At 35.7% G+C, this 22,720-nt stretch overlaps 2 pseudogenes; both read left to right on the forward strand.

The window, feature by feature from the left end:
• The first annotated feature begins 461 nt into the window (after window positions 1-461).
• On the forward strand, window positions 462-1,640 carry LOC149417924 (uncharacterized; annotated as a pseudogene).
• A 2,239-nt stretch (window positions 1,641-3,879) lies between these two features.
• LOC149417925 (uncharacterized) lies at window positions 3,880-21,431 on the forward strand (annotated as a pseudogene).
• The last annotated feature ends 1,289 nt before the right edge of the window (window positions 21,432-22,720 follow it).

A 22,720-nucleotide genomic window follows, 5' to 3' on the forward strand; every position in this document is an offset into this window, starting at 1 on the left:
TCAATTTTTAGCATCACTTATCTAGATCCATTTATTATGTTCACACTAGACTACATATATCATACAAAGTAACAATACTCCATTGGTCACCATGAAACAGGCAGCCGCCTAGTATGGTGATCGAATATATCTACTTTATGTAAATTGTTGGTTATGTATCATGTGTTTTATAAATAAATAAAATAAACTCTTTTTAAATATTTTCTGCTAAATTATATTTTATTTTTGTATTCATAAAAAAATGGTAGGACCACTGTGTTGATGTATAAAACAGGTACTGAAAGAAAAGGGCCTCGCGGATGCGCCTCTGCCCACGCTCTGATTAGTCCACGCTACGCCACTGAAACCGGCTAACTGTGGAATCAGTGAACGGCACACTTCTTGCTGCAGAAAGCGCAAAAGGTTCAACTCGAACTGGAAACTGCGTCAATTTTGAACCCACAAAAGAAATGTATAGCCGCATGACAACAGAAAATATATACGGCAGAAAAAACGATGACAGTGAGGATGTTCCTGACGACCCCCCCGTGATTTTCCGTGAAATTTTTACTGATGAGTTCAATATTGGATTCCATGTTCCGAAAAAAGACAAATGTCTTAAATGTTTACGTTTTGAAGGCAAAGATATAACTGAGAATGAAGAAATGAAGGAGCATTTGGAAGAGAAAGATGCCTCAAAGAAACGGTTAGAATGTCATAGAGAACTTCCAAAAAAGAATAGTTCCATTATTTGTACCTCGTTTGACCTTCAAAAGGTATTGAATACCCCTTATGGAAGCGGCATGACACTCTTTTATTCAAGAAAATACAGTGTTTTTACGAAAGTGTAACCCGCAATGGTTTATGCTATGTTTGGGGAGAAACGGAAGGCAAAAGAGGTGGTAATGAGATTTTGCAAAAGTACATAGACAACGATGAGGAACGTGAAACCGTTAAAAGTTTAATTTTGTACTCGGATTCATGCCCTGGGCAAAATAAAAACAAGATCGTATTGGCAGCCATCCACAACGCTTTGTTGATGTCAAAAAATTTAGAAACTATACAGATGAATTATCTGCTGCCGGGAAACACAGAGATGACAGTAGACAGTATTCACGCTACAATAGAAAATTCTGTTCGACACACAACGGTATGGGCGCCTTCACAGTGGCCGACAATTTGTCAGCTAGCTAAAAAGGATCCAGGACCCTATCAGGTGGAAGGCCTTACACATGAAGACTTCGAGAATTATGAGGAATTGTCCGAAAAGAATTTCAAGGGAAACCTTGTCGGTAAAATAAGCAAGATTCGTGTAGCAACATTCAAGAAGTCTGCGCCAAACATGATGGTCGTCAAATATAGCACGCAAGATGATGTAAAAGAGTACATACAAATTTATGCAAAACTGAAACAACTCAATGCAAAATATAAATCAAAGTTTCCTATCACAAAAGCAAAATATAATGACCTGAAAAAGCTATGTGACACTGGTGCTATCCCAAGAATATTTCATTTAGAATATATCAACCTACCATCCAGCAATACTGGCAAAGATACACCGATCGATACTGATATTGAAGACGAAACAGACCTGCCAAATTAAGCAATTTTCATTATGTCTGATGGGAAAATAACAAGTGTTAAGTATAAAGAAGAAGAAAAATAAATTAGAAAGTAAGAAGGAAAAGATTGGTTGAATTTTAACTAAGATGTTATTTTTTTATAATTTTGATTATTATAACAATTTTTTGTTACTGTAGTGAACTACAATTATTGTCATAGGAGATAAAAATTATTTTTGTTATTGAAGAGAAACTAGGGATAGTATCTATAATAGATAAGAAAACTTCTTAACTTTTTTTTTAACGAGAGATGTTTTTGATTTGATTACTGAGAAAGTTAGAAAAAAATAAGTAAAGAAATGAAAACCAAAGAAATGCTCGTAAATATTTTCATTTTTATTGTGATTATTTTTAAAAGAAATTATTTTCGTTTGGTTCTATAGAACCTTTTTTTGTAATTGAAGAGATTTTTCTTTGTTTTTTTAAAAGTAGGTACAGTTCTTAAATACTTAAATGTTAAAGTTTAGAAATGAAGAAGAATGAGAATAATTATTTCAGGTAATAAGACTGTAGGCTACGTGATAAAGAGACTGTTTAACTTCTGATTCCTATACAATTGTGATAAAAACTTTAGTTGTTACCTTGGTAAGCTAAGAAGTTACTGCTGTTCCTAGGTGATTGTCATTTTAAATAAAAAAACTTATCTTTGAACAATTTATAATGTGTGTTTTAATTCTCATTTCATTATTATTAACAAGATAGGTACACCTTATCTATGTAGGTACCTTTTAATTTATCAATGTTTTAACCGCCAATTTCTACAAACTTCATTTTTCAAGTATGATTACAAACAATTTATTAAAAAAAATGTTTTTATTTATTTCTTATTGACATGTTTTTTTTGGACGTCTTACTGTTGTTGATAATATTGATTTAACTGTTTTTTTTTTACAGGACTTTACATGTAAATGTCGATACCCAGATTGTAAAACTATGACGTTGCATAAAAAAAAGGAACTTTTTGACCTTTTTTACACTAAAACATACAATGAGCAGAGCCTTTTTTTGCAAAGCTGTATTGAAGTGCTGGAGCCAAAACGAAGAATAGTACCCGAAAATGTATCGAAAAGACATTGCTTTGTCAAATATTCCGTTGTTTCTGTGGACAGCAGGATTCAAGTTTGTCAAAAATCTTTATGCAACATGTTAGATGTCACTCGTCGTCGTTTGCAAATATTAATAGACAAAATTAAATATCGCCAATCGCTTTCTGATCAAAGAGGTTGCCATGATAATCGTCAACATAAAATACAACATGTTAATTTGGAACTTGTGAAAAATCACATCGAAAGCTTTCCTGCCCAGGAAAGCCACTACTCCAGGTCATCCAGTAAGAAGAAGTGTCTCGATCCTTCTCTTTCAATTTTAAGAATGTTCCGTCTTTTTAAAGAAAAATATCCCGAATCAGAAATAAAATATGACATTTACCGAAACGTATTCAAATCAAACTTTGATTTGAGGTTTGGAATACCGAGATCAGATACATGTAGAGTATGTGACAAATATTACATTCAACTTAGGGCAACCGAAGACGAAGCAACTCGTGCACGAATTTCCAACGAAACTAAACTGCATCACTTGAAAGCTGAAAAGGGATACAAAACCCTTAATGATGACGCAGAAATAGCTAAAGTAAATAAAAACGTCACAGTTCTTTGCGTCGATTTACAACAGGTATTATTTACACCAAATTTAACACATTCTGATTTTTTTTACCATAGGCAATATTCCAATTACAACTATGCTGTCCACAATATGGGAACATCACAAGTCACCATGTATTTATGCCATGAATCTCTTGCCAAACGAGGTTCAGCTGAAATTACGTCCTGTTTACTCCAGCATGTTTTACACAATTTTGATGTTCTCCTACATGGACAAGAAAGAAAACTAATCATTTGGTCTGATCGATGTGTTGGGCAAAATAATAACTTTAAAATGGTTATAGTTTGCACATATTTGGTTTACTTGAGGTATTTTACCGAAGTAAACCAAAAATTTCAGGTAAGTGGGCATAGTTTTTTACCGTGCGATAGAGATTTTGCACTGATAGAAAGAAAGAAAAAAAACTCAAAAAATTTATGTACCGAATGATCTGGTGACACTCTTGGTTAGTTCACGCGCTTCTAATCCCTTTGAAGTATTTAAAATGGACCAGAGGCACTTTTCGGACTTGAGTCCAGTTGAAGCTATTTTTAAAAGAGATCCTCAACTGAAAATAACAGAAGCAAGGTGGCTTCAAGTCAACGCAAATGAACCTGGTGTTTTACGTTTGAGAATGTGCCATAATATTCCCGAAGGTTGGAAAATTTTTGAACTCAAAAACCAAAAGGACGGTATCGACCCAATATTAATGTATGTACCTCCTATTGCTGATCTGCCGATACTCTTCCGATTCTTATTACCCATATCAGCGGCAAAAAAGGCAGATTTAATGTCCATGTCTCAAAACTTACCAGAAATCAACAGAAGCTTTTATGAAAACCTACCGGCTCAGTAAATGTATGCACTACAGTGGAAAAACGTTGCAAGTGGCAGCTTAAGCAACGTTATTCCACTTTTTTGTTTTTGTTTTATGTCGATTATTTCCTTTATTGTAATGGTTTTTTTTAAATATTTTTTCACATGTACCCTTGTTTATGTCTAAGTAATATAAAACTTACTGTAAAAAATGGGATGTTTTCTAATAAAAAATCATTTAAAAAATGTTTTTTCTTGTTTCTGAAAAATCTTGTTTTTGTTGTTTGCAACGTTATTCGGGCGATACATTCAATTGTTGATTGAGGTACATATTGAATCAATTGGCGGGTTGGAAATAAGCCGACATAGCTCAGCACCTGACCGGACATCAGAAGGCACGGGTTCAATTCCCGTTGGCGGCATTTATTTTTACTCGGGAGATGTTTTCAATTTGTATTTGTATATCGGATGACTAATTATTCCTTATAATTATTTGATTCTATTGAATTTAACATTGAAATGTATGTCTAGTAATTATTTGTATTTAGATTGTTGCATTCATATTTCTCTGTAGGAGCTCAATACAAGATGTTGTTTTATGAACATTATAGATTACATAATTTTACATATCAGTTGTCAAGTTAAATCAAAGGTAATATTTGAGATATAAATATTGTAAAAAAGTATTTTCAATTTTCAGATATAACAAGAACGCCAAAGGAGAGTAATACGCCCCAGCTGCCAACTCGTCGCATGATTCCGAAGAGAGGTGAGTATGTTCATATTTTACTCATTCATTTGAGTCTTTTTACGGAAAAAAGACTTATTCCTACCTCCTATGAGTTGCCGCAGATGATTATTAATGATAGCACAATCTCGGTAGTTGTATCAAAGAGTTGCCATGGATCGTATATTGCTTACGATCCATGCAAGGTATAATGGTTTGGTATGAGTGTGGGTCGGTAGTGTGAGGTTGTCCAGGTAGAGCTTAACCCACTCGCTCTCCGCCATAAGCGTATCACGTAACAGAGAGGCTATATACAACCTATACACCTCAGGTGGCCTGAACCTATCATTTATACTGTTGACTAATTGGGTTTGTAATGTTGTCTTGTTTCAGACAGCGGGCAGGTGGTTCGGGAAGAGGCAGAAATTCGTTGCCTGCGATCCAAAAATGTAATGAGGAATGATGAAGAAATTCATCAAATTAGAATGGAGATTGCCAAGGGACAGAGGGAGGCTGCCCGGGAACAGATGGAGATTGCCCGGGAGCAATTAAAATCAGCCCATCTGCAAACCAAATTGTTAGAATTAACACATTTTGATCGGGAAGTTTTCACTAGTGCTGGTAACGGGTGATTTTTCGCGTAATTTCGTGCTAACGTAGACCTCTAGAAAAATTGCGATAAATTTCAATAATTCTTATTGCAAATTATTTATTTTATTTTATTATATTTAGAAATGTATTCTTCATCGTTAAACTAGTGCAGAATTTCACATAAAGTAGGAAAGTTTTGAAAAAAATAATATTTTTTTACATAACATCCTTTATTTTACAAATTATACACAAAAATTATTTCTAAATGTAAAATAAAAATTATTATTGCATGGCTACAACCCTACAGACGCTATATAGCGAAAACTCAAGTATATTGGAACCCGTATTTTAACGTGACCCGCGCTCCACTAACAATCTATCAAAAACGTATAAATACGTGATCCGCTCTCTAGCATTAATTTGCTAAAAACGTATTAATACGTGATCCGATTACAATGTGTTAAGTGTTCAAAAAGCTGAAGTTGAACTAATAATAAAATAAATGTTAATCTCCATTAGATATATTATATATTTTCCATTTTCATTTAACTAGTCATTAGCTCATTCTACTATCTGCTCAGGATTTTGTGATGAAATCGAAGGAGCTAATCAGTGTGATTAACAATATTCTAATGGATCTTTAACCGATCTCGCCGTCACTAAACCCAATCCATTATGGACGTGCTGCAAATAATAGAGAATATTAAACTTGAAATCTCAGAAAAATTGACGGATGAAATAAACAAAAACTATGGTTGCGGAAGAACTAAAAAAAAAAACCCAAAAATTTTCGTAAGAAATCTACAGGCAGATCTGACTGAAGAAGATATAATCGAGGATTTAAAAACCCAAAATGATGGTATCAAAGATATCATGGAAAATGATACAAAAAACACTATAAAACTGATAAAAATGTTTAAATCTAAATCACAAAATGGACTCACTAACTATATACTGGAAACCAACGGAGCAATGAGATCCTACCTCATTGAAAAGGAAAAATCAATATAGGATTCAGCAGAGTATGAGTGGAAGATGCCAACCCCCTGACGCAGTGCTACCACTGCTTGAAATTTGGACACACTGCACTGAAATGTTTGAGCAAAGATAAAAGCGCGACCTGCTTACATTGTGCCAAGGATCACAAATGGAAGGAATGCCCAATCAAAAACTCGGAAGAAAAATGTAGCAACTGTATATACCAAAACACCACATTTAAGATGACCCTTAACTCTTTCCCCGCGGCGGCTGACTTTAGTCATTTTCATGTTTCGACTTCGTTTTCCAAGCACATGCCGTATTCGTTCGAAATTTATTTTAAAAATGAGAATATTCATTTGTGTTGCGACATCTCTGAGAATCTTTATCTACTACTTCATTGTTTACCTTTTAAAATTAATAAAACCGAGAGCCCGGCGATTGCAGTCAGTCACAGTTTTGAAACACGTGCGCAAATGAGCTAGTGTCTCTGACGTGAACCCCGTACCAATTCGTCATAAAACTTGCGTGTCGATATCCACTTTGAAATTTTTTTATTTTGTTGTGTACATATTTATTTAAAAAGTGACTAATTAGATTTAAAAAATATTTTGTTGTGTACATAATTATTTAAAAAGTGACTAATTCAATTTAAAAAATATTTTGTTTTGTATTACGTTCCTGTTACGTATGAATTTAAAAAAACTTTTTTTAACAACCCTCAAAATGTCGAAACGTGGCCTATTTGATATTGAAATGTATGAAACAATGTTAGATGCGGATAGTGATTTTGAAATAAATGATGACACAGATATTGTTATTGATGAGCAATATGAAAGTGATGCCTCAATGCCGTCAGTTCAGCCATCAACTTCTTCTGCTGAACCTTTGACTTTGTCATCTCACCCCAGTACTTCATCAGAACAGGCATCAAATGTTATTCCTGAAGAAATAGTTAACAATAGGAGTACAGGTCCTTTCATACCAATTGTTTATGAATTTGATGACTTCTTGTCTGGAGTTAACCCGTCTACATTACCATTTATCTGGCTGTTCTCAAAAAGGGACCACCATCCGAACATTCTAGCCTCAACAGATGGGTGGTGACATCGGTTAAAGAAATGTATATTTACTTGCTTTAACAATGTTAATGACCAGAAATCGTCATCTGACGATAGAAGAGCATTGGTCTACCGATCCCTTGATGTCGAATAACGTATTTGGGGAAACTAGGCCAAGGGATCGGTACGAGATTTTACACAGAATGTTACACTTCTGTGATTCTAGAACACAAATCCCTGGTGACAAATTACATAAAATTAAAATGTTAGTTGATCACACCAGAAAAATCTTCAAAGAGACATTGGTACCCGAAGAAAACTTGTGCATCGACGAAAGCATGATTCTTTTTTAGGGTAGGTTAGCTTTTAAACAATATTTACCTTCTAAACGTCACCGTTTCGGAATAAAAATGTTTGTTATGTGCGATTGTAAGACTGGTTTTGTTTAACTTTATTATTTACGTTGGTGAAGGTACGGACATAACGAACAATCAGTGCCTTGGCGTTTCGGGGGCTGTCGTAACGACATCGCTCGAAAAATATTTAGGAAAAGGGCATAATCTTTGGGTCCACAACTGGTATAGCAGCCCAAAACTATTATTATTTTCTTCATAGCAAGAAAACTAATGCTTGTGGAACTGTGCGCAAAAATAGAAAGACCATGCCAAGTTTCGAAAAATTAAAAAAGGGGGAAATAGAGGCAAAACACCGTGGACCACTGTTAGCTTTAAAATGGCAAGATAAGCATATGATCACAACTATGCACGACAGCTCTTCATCTCCAATAGGAAGAGTTAACAGGGAAACAATTGAACCAATATTTAAACCAAATTGTATCTTGGATTACAATTTACATATGGGCGCTGTCTACAAAACCGACATGATGTTGAGCAGTTTGAAATGCATGAGGAAGTCAATTAAATGGTACAAAAAAGTGGTTTTCCATATAATGGATCTTTATTTATTAAATTCGCACACGAACTTCAACAAGGTTACCGAAAAAATACTACATTAGCAGATTTTCATTTGAAAGTTATAAGACAATTAATAGAAAAATATAGTGAACCATCTCAATTTACTTCAAGTTTTTCTGATGATCTACTCCGTTTGTCAGCCAAAAGATTAGCGAAACACATGCCAGACATAATACCCTCAACGGCAAAATGTGCAAACCCATGTCGGCTGTGTCGTGTATGTACCAACTCCAAAACTGAAAACTAAAGTAAAAAAATATTCAAGATATATGCTCAGATTGTAATGTGACATTATGTGTTTACCCATGTTTCCGTATTTACCACGAAAAAAAAAACTACTAAAATTTTTTTTAAATTGAAGTGTATTTTTGTATATATTTTTTGCTATTGTCGTGAGTGTACCTTCATATTATTGCAAATTTATCGCTGTGAAAACAAGATAAAATAATTTCACAGCATAAACGTCAATAAAATGTCAACTAAAGAAAAACTAACACCCGTATTCAGAGTCGATCCTTCAAAGTTGCCTTCCTCAAGTGTCTTACTCAAGTGAAGGAATCGACCAACCTTACCTTTAACGCTTCAATTCAGAGTCCACACTTGGAACTTCCTTCACCAAGATGTGTACCTTATGTCTACGCCGAAATAAAGTTGGGACGTCATCCGAAATTTGTGGATGTTGCGCTTTTATTATCACAACATTCCCCGTTTTGTGACAAATTATACATTTATCTATGCTATTCTCTATGGATTTACATGTCTACGCCGAGTTGCATATTATCAACCCGCTGTCAGACTCCATTAGTTCGTTTGTTTCGTGTTTTGTGTATTGTTAAAAATGAGTTCGCGGATTGTGGTCACACCAAATGAGAAGCAATGTTTGGTTGATTTGATCTGCAAATATCCAGCCATTTCTTTCACTGCCACAAATCACCAGCAGCTCGGAGAAAAGAAAAATGCGTGGGACAAGGTGACGGATGAATTTAATTCGATCGCCGACAATCTAAAGGTATTTATCGTTTGTTATTATAATACCAACCAACCATCACGTCGTTTCATCCACATTCATATATCCATCATAATTTTCTGTTATTCCCACTCCGTAATAGTATCTATACTAGATTATAATACCGTATTGAATTCCTTTTTAGCGATTTCAAGCCCACCTTAAGAAATGTTGGGACAATATAAAAACAAAAAGGAAATTGGAGCTTCGTGGAGAAAAGATGAGCAGGCTCAAGACGGGAGGGGGTTGACTGTCACCAAGTGCTTCCCAGGAGCATCATCCAATCGACAGCGTGCTGGACTTGGTGACAAATGTCGAACTGAGTTTCAGCAACGACAGCGATCGCACTATTTGCGAATCGCCTGATGGTTAGTTTAAGAAAGTTATGTGATATATAATGGCACAACCAAGTTGGTTTCATTTGGAATTCCGAGAGGAAATGTTAACAAAATATTGTATATGTTTCAGATACCGCTGTGCCCAGCACATCTTGCATTGGACTGCCTTGGTCTGCCTCAGTCGACAGAATTGCCTGTGTTTGGTAAGTCAGTTTTTGATAATGTAACTGATTATTTTGAATTTAACATTAAAAAGCATGTCTAGTCATTTTTATTTATATTGTTGCATTCATATTTAAAGCTAATAAATAATACAAGTTGATAACTAGCAAATAGGTCTGAAATTAGTTGCCTTTTGAAACTCAAAAATTACTAAACACTAAACACATCAATAAGTTCACAGTGTTAGTTTGCGCGGTGATGTATTCTTGGAATTGGTGAATAAAAAGAGTAGTTAGTATTGAGGTTATTGTTATATTTAAAAGTGTCTGCTTTGAGTTTGTCTGGCAGGTACATTCATAGAAATTAATTCCAATAATTCAGGGCTGTCAATTAGAGATTTGATAATTTTGAATAAAGATAATATATAAGTTATAAGTCTTCTATCCAGAAGTCTGGTTTCGGTGCATAAATTATTATAATTTATAAATTCGATGGAAATATTTATTTTAAAATTGATGTACCGAAGGAATTTATTTTCTACCTTTGTAAGGCATGAGAATGGACTTTGTAGTACGGTGACTATACTGTTGAATTATATTCTAAATAACTTGGTACTAATGAGCAATGTAGATCTTTTAAAGTTAACACATTTTTAAACTTTGCCCTCATTCTCAAAATAAAACCGAGCATTCTCATTGCATCGCTTGTAGTTTTATCGATGTGTAAGTTAAACTGCAGACTCTGGTGGAATAGGACACCGAGATCTCGAATCTGGTAAACTCGAAGAAGATTAGCGCCATTAACTGAATAAGAAAAATGAAAAGGATTTTTACCTTTGCAAAAACTAATAATCTGCTGTAGTTAGTATATATGGAGTCAATTTGATAAGATGCGTTTAAGGCATTAACAATATCATTGGTGTATAATATTAAATTGGAAAGCGTTGATCTTCCCTTGATATTATAGATATTTTATTAAAAAAATTAAGTGACATCGGATTCTCTCAGAATTTCCTCGCTTTTGTGGCTAGCTACTTACGCAATCGTCGTCAGTATGTCAGTTACGGACACCATATCTCTCACGAATACAAAACTAACTCCGGGATTCCCCAAGGATCGAATCTAGGACCCCTTCTCTTTCTCTTATTCATCAATGACATTGGCAACACTATAAACCACTCAAAATATCTCCTTTTTGCTGACGATATAAAACTTTTCAAAGCAATCAAAAGTTACATCGATTCCATTCTTCTGCAGAACGATCTTGATTCTCTTGTCAAATGGTCGGAACTGAACAACTTACCCTTCAGTATTCAGAAATGCAGTGTCGTTACATTTACAAGGTCCAAAGATACATTCCTGTTCCCCTACCGCATTAATAAACATGAATTAACACGTAAAAATGAGATTCGAGACCTTGGCGTAATTTTTGAAGCAAATCTCTCTTTCAAATCCCATATATCTGATATTGTCTCCCGTGCCAACAAAATGCTTGGATTTGTTCTTCGTAATTCAAGATCATTTACCAACGGAATCGCAATCCGAAGAACGTATGAAGCACTTGTTCGCAGTATCTTGGAATATAGCTCCATTATTTGGGCCCCTTCTGAGCAAAACCATATTCTCGAAATAGAAAAAGTACAAAAGAGATTCATGCGTTACCTATATATGAGGGAATATATGTACTACCCTTTCCTGTATCCATCCTTATTCTTAGCAGGAATGCTCGATCTTAATACATTAGAAGCCCGCCGAAAAATATTTTTAGGAAAACATTTTTTTAAGATAATCTCTGGAACTATACATAATCCACCTATTTTGAAAGAGATTAACTTATATGTCCCAGACAAGTATACTCGTGGAAGGTCCCATACTCTTTTTTATGCTCCAAAAGCGAGGACTTCTGCCTATCAGAACGCCCCAGTCAACAGAGCGACTGAACTGCTAAACGAGTCTGCATTGACCATCGACATTTTTAACGTAACCTACAGGCAGTTTAACAATTATCTTTTGACGTATGTCACAAAGTAGTGAAACTGACCTTTTTATGTGTTTTGCTATACTTTTTGTCTAATTTGTAATCTTCTCCATAATGTATTGGTGAATAACCGTTTTACGGAAACATGAAAAATAAATAAATAAAAAACAATGTTTGAAAATCTCCTACTACCACTACAGAAAGCCGACAATGTTGCTTGTGTTGTGATGGAGGACTTAGCCAGCCGAGGAATCGAACACGCGACGCTCGGGTGAGACCCAAGCGCTATGCCCACTCAACCACTGACCGGTCAAAATGTGCACACATTATTAGCTGTCAAGTTAAATCAAAGGTAATATTTGAGATACAAATATTATAAAAAGTATTTTCAATTTTCAGATATGACAAGAATGCCGAGGGAGAGTCATACACCCCAGCTGCCAACACATCGCATGATTCCCAAGAGAGGTGACTATGTTCATATTTTTATTTGCCACGATTCATTAGTAATTTTACAAAAAAATAGGCTTAGACAAATTACGCCAGGTATCTTAGCGTAATTTTTTACTTAATTTTTGCCGGGATAGCCGCTCGCATAACTGTGTCCTGTTATTGGATTTTTTTTAATCTTAGACAACAGTACATCAAATTGTTCTTCCGAAATTCGCAAATGATTGCAATAGCCTTCGGTATCTTCTGATGCCATCTCTCTCAATATAGTGTTAGAAGCATTCAATTCGTTTCTCCTTATAATCCATTTTCTAGCCCTCATAGGACATTTTTCGAGCTTTTTCATATTCTAAAGTTCGTTCCGGAAAAGGTCCAAAATCATAGGGACGCACGCAGCGATAACTTCACTTGACGCCATCTTGATTGGTTTGAATTAAATTGAAACGTCTGAATAATATCTTGTTCAACTAAAATCGCCCTTTCTGAACGGGGCATAACAGAGAGGCTATATACAACCTCTTCCTGAAAAGTTATACACCTCAGGAGGCCTAAACCTATTATTTATATTGTTGACTAATCGGGTTTTGTAATGTTGTCTTGTTTCAGACAATGGGCAGGTGGTTCGGGACGAGGCAGAGATTCGTTGCGTGCGATCCAAAAATTTGATGAAAAACGATGAAGAAATTCACCAAATTAGAATGATAAAAATCCAAATTAGAGATAGCCAAGGAACAGAGACAGGCTGCCCGGAAACAGACGGAGATTGCCCGGGAGCAATTAAGAGCTAGTTCAGACACGGCGGATTCCGCGCGGATGCAAACCGCGCGGATCGACCGCGCGGATCTTAATAATATGGCATCTTACTAGAACGTTCATACAATACCGCGCGGACCACGCATCCGCGCGGATGATTTAAATTGAGACATCAACTTTTCTAGTACTAGGCTTTCGAAAAGTTTGGGTAAAGAAGACATTACGCATATTGGCCTATAATTTGTTACTTCGCTCTTATTTCCTTTTTTGAAAATAGGTGTCAAATGACTGAACTTCCAAAGGACAGGAAACACACCTGATGAGAGTGACTTCATAAATAACTTATGTATGGGATGTGACAATGGGTAACCGGATAAATCATCACAATAATTCATCACATCCTTAAAAAGTTATATAAAGTCATGGAAAGTGATGAAACAAAAACTTTATTAACTGGGTTATGTAGGTTAGGTTAAAAAAATAATTTTTTCATCGTTTCTAATGACTTTATATCACTTTTTAAAAGTGTGTTGAATTGTCACTGTGTTGAGTTATCATGGAACCGTGACAATGAATGCATACAATCAACAAGGAATCTAGGTGGAACTTTATCGAGTCCTGCAGATTTGCGGGAGTCGAGACTCGTCAGCTTAGATATAACGTCATCTATAGTTACTGTACAGTCAGATATATCAAGGTTCTCAACCAAATTAGAACAAGAGTACTCAGTGTCTATACTTTTACTAACATATACACCACCAAAAAACTCAGCAAACAGATTTACAGTTTCCTGTAGATTTTGTGATAGTTTACAATCTAATGACATAATACTCGGTATATAAGTTCCATTTTCTTTTTTGAATTCAACATATTTCCAAAAGAATTTGAAGTCTTCTATGAGAGAGCCTTCGACAACACACATATATATATATATATATATATTTTTTTTTAAAGAAAGACAAACATTCCCGGGTTACGAAACGTCAATACGCACGCAACACGCGACGCACGTCTTCTGTCATCGGCTCTCGATAGTATTCATTTTAATCGTTCGTTCTAGTCTATTTACAAAATGGAAGAGTTTGGTGATATCATTCAGTCCCTGATTAAAACGGTCGATGTTTTGAGTGGCAAAATCGAGGGTTTCGGTAGCGAACTGACCACGATTCGTTCAATTTTAAGTGACGGTAGTGCTAAAATTGTGTGCCCTTCATGCAAGTACTCGTACAACGTAACTGCAGGTACTCCCCAGGTACTAGCGCCGGCGCCAGACTTAAATGTGTGTGTGCGCTCAGCGTACGGCGATATCACTAAGCAGCCGTCTGGGACACCTCCACCGCCCGGGCCCCTCGGCCCCGCCCCCGCTCCTGCTATTACCTTAGCCGCTCTAGCCGGCCAGACTCACCTTCCCGTTAGCGGCGTCCAGCCGCTCACTACCCGCAAAATGACCACAAGATCCACTGCTAAAAAAGGAAAACCGGAGGAAGATCTACATTCCGCTTCCACATCTGCTGCAGCGGCGTCTTCTCCTCCACAACCACAGAGTACAATACAGCCTGTTGTGCCCAAGCTGCCAACCCAGCCAATAACATCGTATAGCGATGCCCTCGTCAACGGTAGACGACGATCTCGGCCAATCTGTCAAGGGACAGGGTCTATCGACGACAGCTTGGTCACTATTCCCAAAAACCTACATTTGCATGTATTCATGTTTCACCCGAATACCACAGAAGAAAATATATCTTCATTCTTAAAAAAGAAGAAGCCGGATTTAATTTACACTGTCGAAAAATTGGTTACGAGGCATGAACGTTATGCTGCCTTCAAAATAGGCATACCGGAAAATTACTTCCATTTTTTCCTGGACCCCACGATCTGGCCTGAAAACGTGGCCTTCAACGAATGGTCATTTCGGAGACCACGACCCCAAACTAGGACGGTCGATACGACGTCCGAAAAAGATAGACATTAGTGGAGTATACCAGAACGTTCGAAGTCTGAATAATAAAATTATCGACTTCATGACAATGATATGACAAGAATGCCGAGGGAGAGTCATACACCCCAGCTGCCAACACATCGCATGATTCCCAAGAGAGGTGACTATGTTCATATTTTTATTTGCCACGATTCATTAGTAATTTTACAAAAAAATAGGCTTAGACAAATTACGCCAGGTATCTTAGCGTAATTTTTTACTTAATTTTTGCCGGGATAGCCGCTCGCATAACTGTGTCCTGTTATTGGATTTTTTTAATCTTAGACAACAGTACATCAAATTTTTCTTCCGAAATTCGCAAATGATTGCAATAGCCTTCGGTATCTTCTGATGCCATCTCTCTCAATATAGTGTTAGAAGCATTCAATTCGTTTCTCCTTATAATCCATTTTCTAGCCCTCATAGGACATTTTTCGAGCTTTTTCATATTCTAAAGTTCGTTCCGGAAAAGGTCCAAAATCATAGGGACGCACGCAGCGATAACTTCACTTGACGCCATCTTGATTGGTTTGAATTAAATTGAAACGTCTGAATAATATCTTGTTCAACTAAAATCGCCCTTTCTGAACGGGGCATAACAGAGAGGCTATATACAACCTCTTCCTGAAAAGTTATACACCTCAGGAGGCCTAAACCTATTATTTATATTGTTGACTAATCGGGTTTTGTAATGTTGTCTTGTTTCAGACAGTGGAGACGATCGTTAGGTGGTTCGGGACGAGGCAGAGATTCGTTGCGTGCGATCCAAAAATTTGATGAAAAACGATGAAGAAATTCACCAAATTAGAATGATAAAAATCCAAATTAGAGATAGCCAAGGAACAGAGACAGGCTGCCCGGAAACAGACGGAGATTGCCCGGGAGCAATTAAGAGCTAGTTCAGACACGGCGGATTCCGCGCGGATGCAAACCGCGCGGATCGACCGCGCGGATCTTAATAATATGGCATCTTACTAGAACGTTCATACAATACCGCGCGGACCACGCATCCGCGCGGATGCGTGGTCCGCGCGGTAGCCGCCACTCGACCGCCAGAAAATGAATTCGCGCGGACGCCGCGCGGATCTATTTCTATGACGTGCCATCGGCGCGTTCAGTTGCTTCGTGAAATCCGCGCGTATCGGTCGTGTTACAATGGATCGCTTCGACACCGAATTATTCATTGACGAAGTGGAAAAACGACCAGCTTTGTGGGACATCCAGTGCGCAGAGTATTCTAATAAAATTGTCAAAAATGGAGCTTGGCAGGAGCTAGTTGAATTTTGCGGTGAAAACGAGGATTCATTAGAAAAAAAGGCACTTTTTGGTTAGTAATTTTTATTTATTTTACATGTTAAGTTAAGTAGTTTACATTCTTTGTGATAGATACCAACTTATACGTAAGATTATATTTTTGTGTCTTGCCATTCTACACGACCCTCATTTACAAAGTAATTAGCTTATCCACTGGAGCGACAGAGAGAATAATGAAAAATAGCTTCACTTGCTCGCCACCTTTGAAAGTTAATTTGGAAAAATTTCCGACCACATTAAAAAAATCATTACTCCATATTTGTATATGTAAACATATAAAAAAATATACTGCTATGTAGCCAATAAACTCACCTATATTTTATTAATTATTTTGTATTTGTATAATGGATAGAAAAATTATAAAAAAATCGTAAACTTTGTAAATGCGCGAATTTTGTGCGTGAGTATATTTGAAATTGCCGCCAGTGGATATTTTGAATATTCACATTGAATATTTTCTACGTTTTAAGTTCTCTATGACCTGTTCTACAACCACAGATCCAAATATATACTAGAAAATCATTTGTTTATATGCTGACATCAAGATAAAAATAATGCGTGAAAATTATTTTGTGTTATTTGGTAGGTACGTGAACCTGTTAAATTTGAATGAACTAAATTATTATATTTTATACATTTACCACAAAGAAGTGGTACTACATTAGGAAGATACATTAACTGTTTACAATTACCAATAACTGCCCTACTTGCTTTATTTAAGTCATTTGATCGTTTTATACAGATAGCCTATTTCACGATGTCAAAATCAGAGTGCTGCTTTTTAAATAATTGTGACTGAGAACTGGAGATTTTTATCCATGTTTTTGGGTTTCGTGATAGAACAAGAAACAAAGATTTAAAAAAAGCCCATATCATAGCAATAAGCTTTGCCAATCTTTCAGGATATACTTTGTAATTTGATAAAATCCTGTGGAATTCTGCCATTTTGTTTGGGAAAATACGAGATGACAGCTAGTTTTTTGTATCGAAAATATGCTAAAAAAAACCCGTTTTTTTAATCAAAGGAGTTGAAAACACATTAATAATTGAATCACGATTAAACTAATATATATTATGGCGTTAAAACGCAAAAAACACAATCACTTACGGCATTTTAAAAGATGTGTAAATATGACCGATTTCTCAAAACAGTTTCGCTTCGAAGGTAAAATTTTTGGAATAAACGTCACATTTAAACCGCCAAATATTTATTCCAGAAGCATCTATGGATAATTGGTGTTGCCATAGATGAAGCCAATTTTACCAGCTTTACAACGGAATAAATTATTGGCCAGGGACTGGTTTAAATAATATTATATTTAATTTTTACGAGTGGTACGTAATAAACGTCGAATAATTCGACATGCTCAATATTAGAAGAAAAAAAAACGTCGAATTATTCGACATGTTCGCTCCAGTGGATATCTATCTCTAATGTTTAAAGATGACGGTGTACCTCTTCCTGCATGTAATCTATTAAGATTACTCATTGGCGCAGTGTATAAAGTATCTTCATACTGCATACCATCTCTTTTTCTAACAAAATTGTGTAGCACGCAACATGCCTTTATTATGTCTTCGGCAAAGTCTATGTTAACGTTTATAGGCCTATGAAAAATACGCCACTTGTTTGCTAAAATCCCAAAAGTGCACTCAATATTACGTCGGGCTCTAGATAATCTATAGTTAAAAATTCTTTTTTCATATGTTAACCCTTTTCCTGGATAGGGTCGCATTAAATTTTCCGATAAACCAAACACTTCATCGCCAACTATAACATATGGTAATGGTGTAGGATCTGTGTTAGATATTGGTGTAGGTTTTGGTATATGTAATGATTTTTCTATTAATCTTTTATAAAATACTGAATTTTTAAATATTGCAGAATCACTACTTTTTCCATACGATCCAATGTCAATAAAAGTAAAGCAATAGTTAGCATCACAAAGTGCCAGCAGCACTATAGAAAAAAAGTTTTTGTAATTATAATACAAAGATCCAGAATCTTTAGGCATTGTAATCCTTATATGCTTGCCATCGATGGCGCCTATGCAATTCGGGAAATTTGCAGACTTTTCAAAGTCTATAGCTATTTTCTTCCACGTGTCTTCACTTGGCTCGGGCATGAGCTTTTTGGCGATTGTTTTCCACAAAGCTTGACATACTTCACGGACAATTCCCGTAATTGTAGATTTGCCAAGACGAAAGTTGTAATGAAGTTCTCCAAAGGAACAACCAGTACCCAGATATCTGAAACAATAAAATAACAACACAAATTTATAAGACTAAACAATTCCTTAACGATAGTGATATTTTTTTCAGGTGTATCATTGCAAAAAAAGTGGAAGAACATACGTGATGCTTACAATAAGGAATTCAAGAAAGGAAAATCAATTCCTTCTGGTTCAGGTGCATGTAAAGGTTCAAAATACATGTATTTTGAACGGCTTTCTTTTCTTCAAAAGTCGGTAGAAAACAAAAAAACAACAACAAACATAGAAGAAGCGAAAACTGAGGAAAGTGAAGACATTAACAAAGACCAAAACAATTTTGTCAACGCACGTGAAATACGCTCCCTGCCCAATAAAAGAAAGAAAATTAAAATGGCATCAGAAGATCGATTGGCTAGCATATTAGAAGAGAGTATTCAGTCACGAGATAAAATACAGAGACAAAGATGAGATTCAAACTACGACTAATGAAATAATGAAAATGATAGATGAACTCAAGACATCGAATGCTTGCGGGTCAGATAAAGTGTCAACAAATTTGCTAAAAGTGTTGAAACCACTTATAGCTAGTACTATTGCATTTATCTGTAATCTTAGTTTCAAATCAGGCACATTTCCGAACCACTTAAAAGAATTAATTGTCATACTGATTCACAAAAATGGAGACAAATCGGATATACAAAATTATCGGCCTATATCTCTACTAAATTCAATCTAAAAAATTATTGAGAAAATCGTCAAAAATCGTCTTAGTCTCTACCTAGAAAATCATAAGATCCTATCTAAGAACCAATTTGGCTTTCGACCTGGTTTAGGAACAGAAGATGCTATTGCCAAGCTGACTGATATTATTTCCAATAATATTGACCAGGGAGTTAAGTCCATCGCTCTCTTCCTTGATCTGGCAAAAGCTTTTGATACCATCTCGCATAAAATACTTCTGAAAAAACTACAGGCCATCGGCATTCAGGGACAGCTATTCAAATGGATGGATAGTTACTTAGCGAACAGATACCAAAAAGTTAAAGTTAATGATACAGTTAGCGATCCCGCCCTTATAGAATTTGGTGTACCGCAAGGGAGTACCCTAGGACCACTTCTGTTCAGTATTTATATAAATGATTTATGTAACAGTAATCTCTCCAATCACATCATAACATTTGCGGATGATACTGTCTTAATATTTGAAGGAAGAAACTGGAATGCTGTACACAACAAAGCAGAAGACGGTATTAATCAGCTTAAATATTGGTTAGATTATAATCTTTTGACTCTCAATTCAGAAAAAACAAAATTTATACGATTTAGTGCGACAGAAGCGGGCCAACCCAAAGAATTATACAATATTTTCATACATAAATGCAACGAATCAAATATCTGTAATTGCTATAAATTAGAATGCGTGAACAGTATAAAATATCTCGGTATTGTCAGACAAACATCTTAGATGGGACGGACATATAGACCTTGTGACTACTAAGGTTAGAAAGCTGACGCATATCTTTATGCCAATTAGAAATATCCTATGTCTAAAAGATTTAAGACTCATTTACAACGCTATGTGTGGGTCACTATTAGATTATGCATCATTAGGCTGGGGTGGATGCGCAAAAATGGTTTTAGACCACTTAGCAAAGGCCCAAAAATCCTTACTAAGGGTAATCATGAAAAAACCTTTTAGGCACCACAGCGATTCACTATTTGAAGAGTTACGAGTTCTAGATGTCAGACAATTATACATGAGGAAAATAATTTTGAACACTCATAAAAAACGTCATCTCTACCCATCTATCGACCACTGTCACGACACCCGACACTCACGGAGGAATCCAATCGTACCACCCACAACCAAAACTTCACTTGCTCAAAGACATTTTTCATTCCTAGGCCCAAAACTTTACAACTTTATACCTGATGCTTGGAAAAGGGAAAGCATAGGTGCTCTTCGTAAATCGATCACTGTCTGGCTTCACCAATTAGGGAGAAAAGAGTGTGAACTCACACTTTTCCAAAAATAAAACAAACAAAATATCAAACACATTAAGAAAACAAGAAAATAAACAAAACTAAACAAACCAAACAACAAGTTAACATCAGTTAACTTTATAACTTTTTGCTTTTAATCTTTTATAATAATATTTTTCTTTTAATGTATCATTATTTTTTAGTTATATATGTATATATTTTTTTAGTTGTGTATATATTATATTACTTTTCTTTTTTTTCCTTTTTTGTTTTTGTTCTTACAAAATATGTATGCGTGCATGAATACTAACTCAATTTTGACTGTCCTAAAACGGGAATTCCTCCTAGTTGGGCAGTCAAAGTATTTTTTATCTACATGTGTCATTGTATCATCACCTGTACTAAATAAATAAATAAAAAAATAAAATAAAAAAAACAAAAAAATAAAAAATAAAAAATCAATGATAATATTTCTGATCAAGATGATGATAAGCTTTTTTGTTTATCGCTGTACAAGGAACTAAAAAAAGTTCCAGAAAACAAGCGTTTGGCTACCAAAATCGAATTGCTCAAGGTAATAGAGAAGGGGCAGATATTACCATCGCCGGTTCGTATAATAAATCAACAAAACATGCCTAATACAGGATTTTTGCAGAGTCAACAGTACTCGAACCCACTAGGATATTTTACTGGATATACAATCCCACCAGCGTCTCCATCTCCTTCATCAAGCATTAGCACTGACTCACAGTCTTCTATCATACAAAATATATATGCTGATATTATGTAAAAATAAAGACCTTACCTTAAAATAATCACGAGTTTTTCTTCTTTTGACACTTTTTTTTTTTAAATTTAGGCTCGAAATTCCTCAACTTTGGGTATAAAGTCATAAACTGACCATGGGTGAGCCGATCACGCAAAATTGGATGCACCCAATACTTTCGTTTTTTTTTTTTTTTAGGAGTAAGTACACACATATTGCTTCTTCGACTTCCATTACTGAAATGAAGCGGCCGTCACCCTGTCACCCTACCCCACTCCTCACGCTCACCGCGCGTGTCTGAACACTTTCAATCCGCGCGGATGGGAACCTCGCGGTTTGCATCCGCGCGGAATCCGCCGTGTCTGAACTAACGCTAAAAACAGCCCGTCTGCAAACCAGATTGTTAGAAATAAGTGTTCAAAAAGCTGAAGCTGAACAAATAATAAAATAAATTTAAAAAATGTTAATCTTCATTATATATTTTATTTATTTTCCATTTTCATTTAACTAATCATTACATCAGACATGGTGTCATTTACCAATTCATTACACATCACAAAACTAAAACTTTTCACCAGACTTTATATTAGCTATGGTGTTCTTTCACAGTTCATTAATTTTGGAAATCATTTCCATTATGAAAAATGTCTTTGTATAAATGAATCTCTAATCAATCTGCCTGATGCAGACTGCACCACCGAATTCACAGCTATATTTCTGCCCTCATCATGCTGCCCAAAATGCTTGTCGTTTGAAGTTATACACAAGTTGTGCAAAATGGCACAAGCAACTTGGATCTTCCAGAATGCGACTTTTACATATTGCTCAATAAAATTTATCCTTCAGGCCAGTTCCCACAGTTCGTATTTTCAAAGTTAGCGAAGTTTCCCACATTTGTACATTCGACTCTACAATAAAACAATTCATTGGCCTGGTATTTTTATAAAAATTTGTCTTGTTTGTGTATCATTTATGATTTAAGAATTCGTGACATTTTACTTCAAGCGGCGGCGGCTTTCAAATAGAGCTGTTCGCTCTCCATTTTATGATCACCATAGTTAAACCATTATGCCTAAAAATATTTGCCAATACCTTTCCCAACCCTGTCCCATGGTAATAAAAACCCCAAATAAAGTTTCATCTCCCTTAAAATAATCCCTTTAAAATATTTGTATTGTTTAAGTCACGTCTGTATTATTTAGGATAGTTAAGTGCATTATCTTTTATGTTTAAGAATGTTGTTTGCCGACGAGCGGGTGGAACATCTTTATTTTTGTAATATGTCCTTCAGAATTTAGTTTAGATACAGATACCTCCCAGTAAAAAGGCAGTATTGAAATAACTGGTAGGTACATGCGTACCTACGCCGTCAGTCGTGAGATAATTAC

The sequence above is a fragment of the Hesperophylax consimilis genome, chromosome 14 (genome assembly GCF_061612785.1).
Source record: "Hesperophylax consimilis isolate HC1 chromosome 14, BYU_Hcon_1.0, whole genome shotgun sequence".
Lineage (NCBI taxonomy): Eukaryota > Metazoa > Arthropoda > Insecta > Trichoptera > Limnephilidae > Hesperophylax > Hesperophylax consimilis.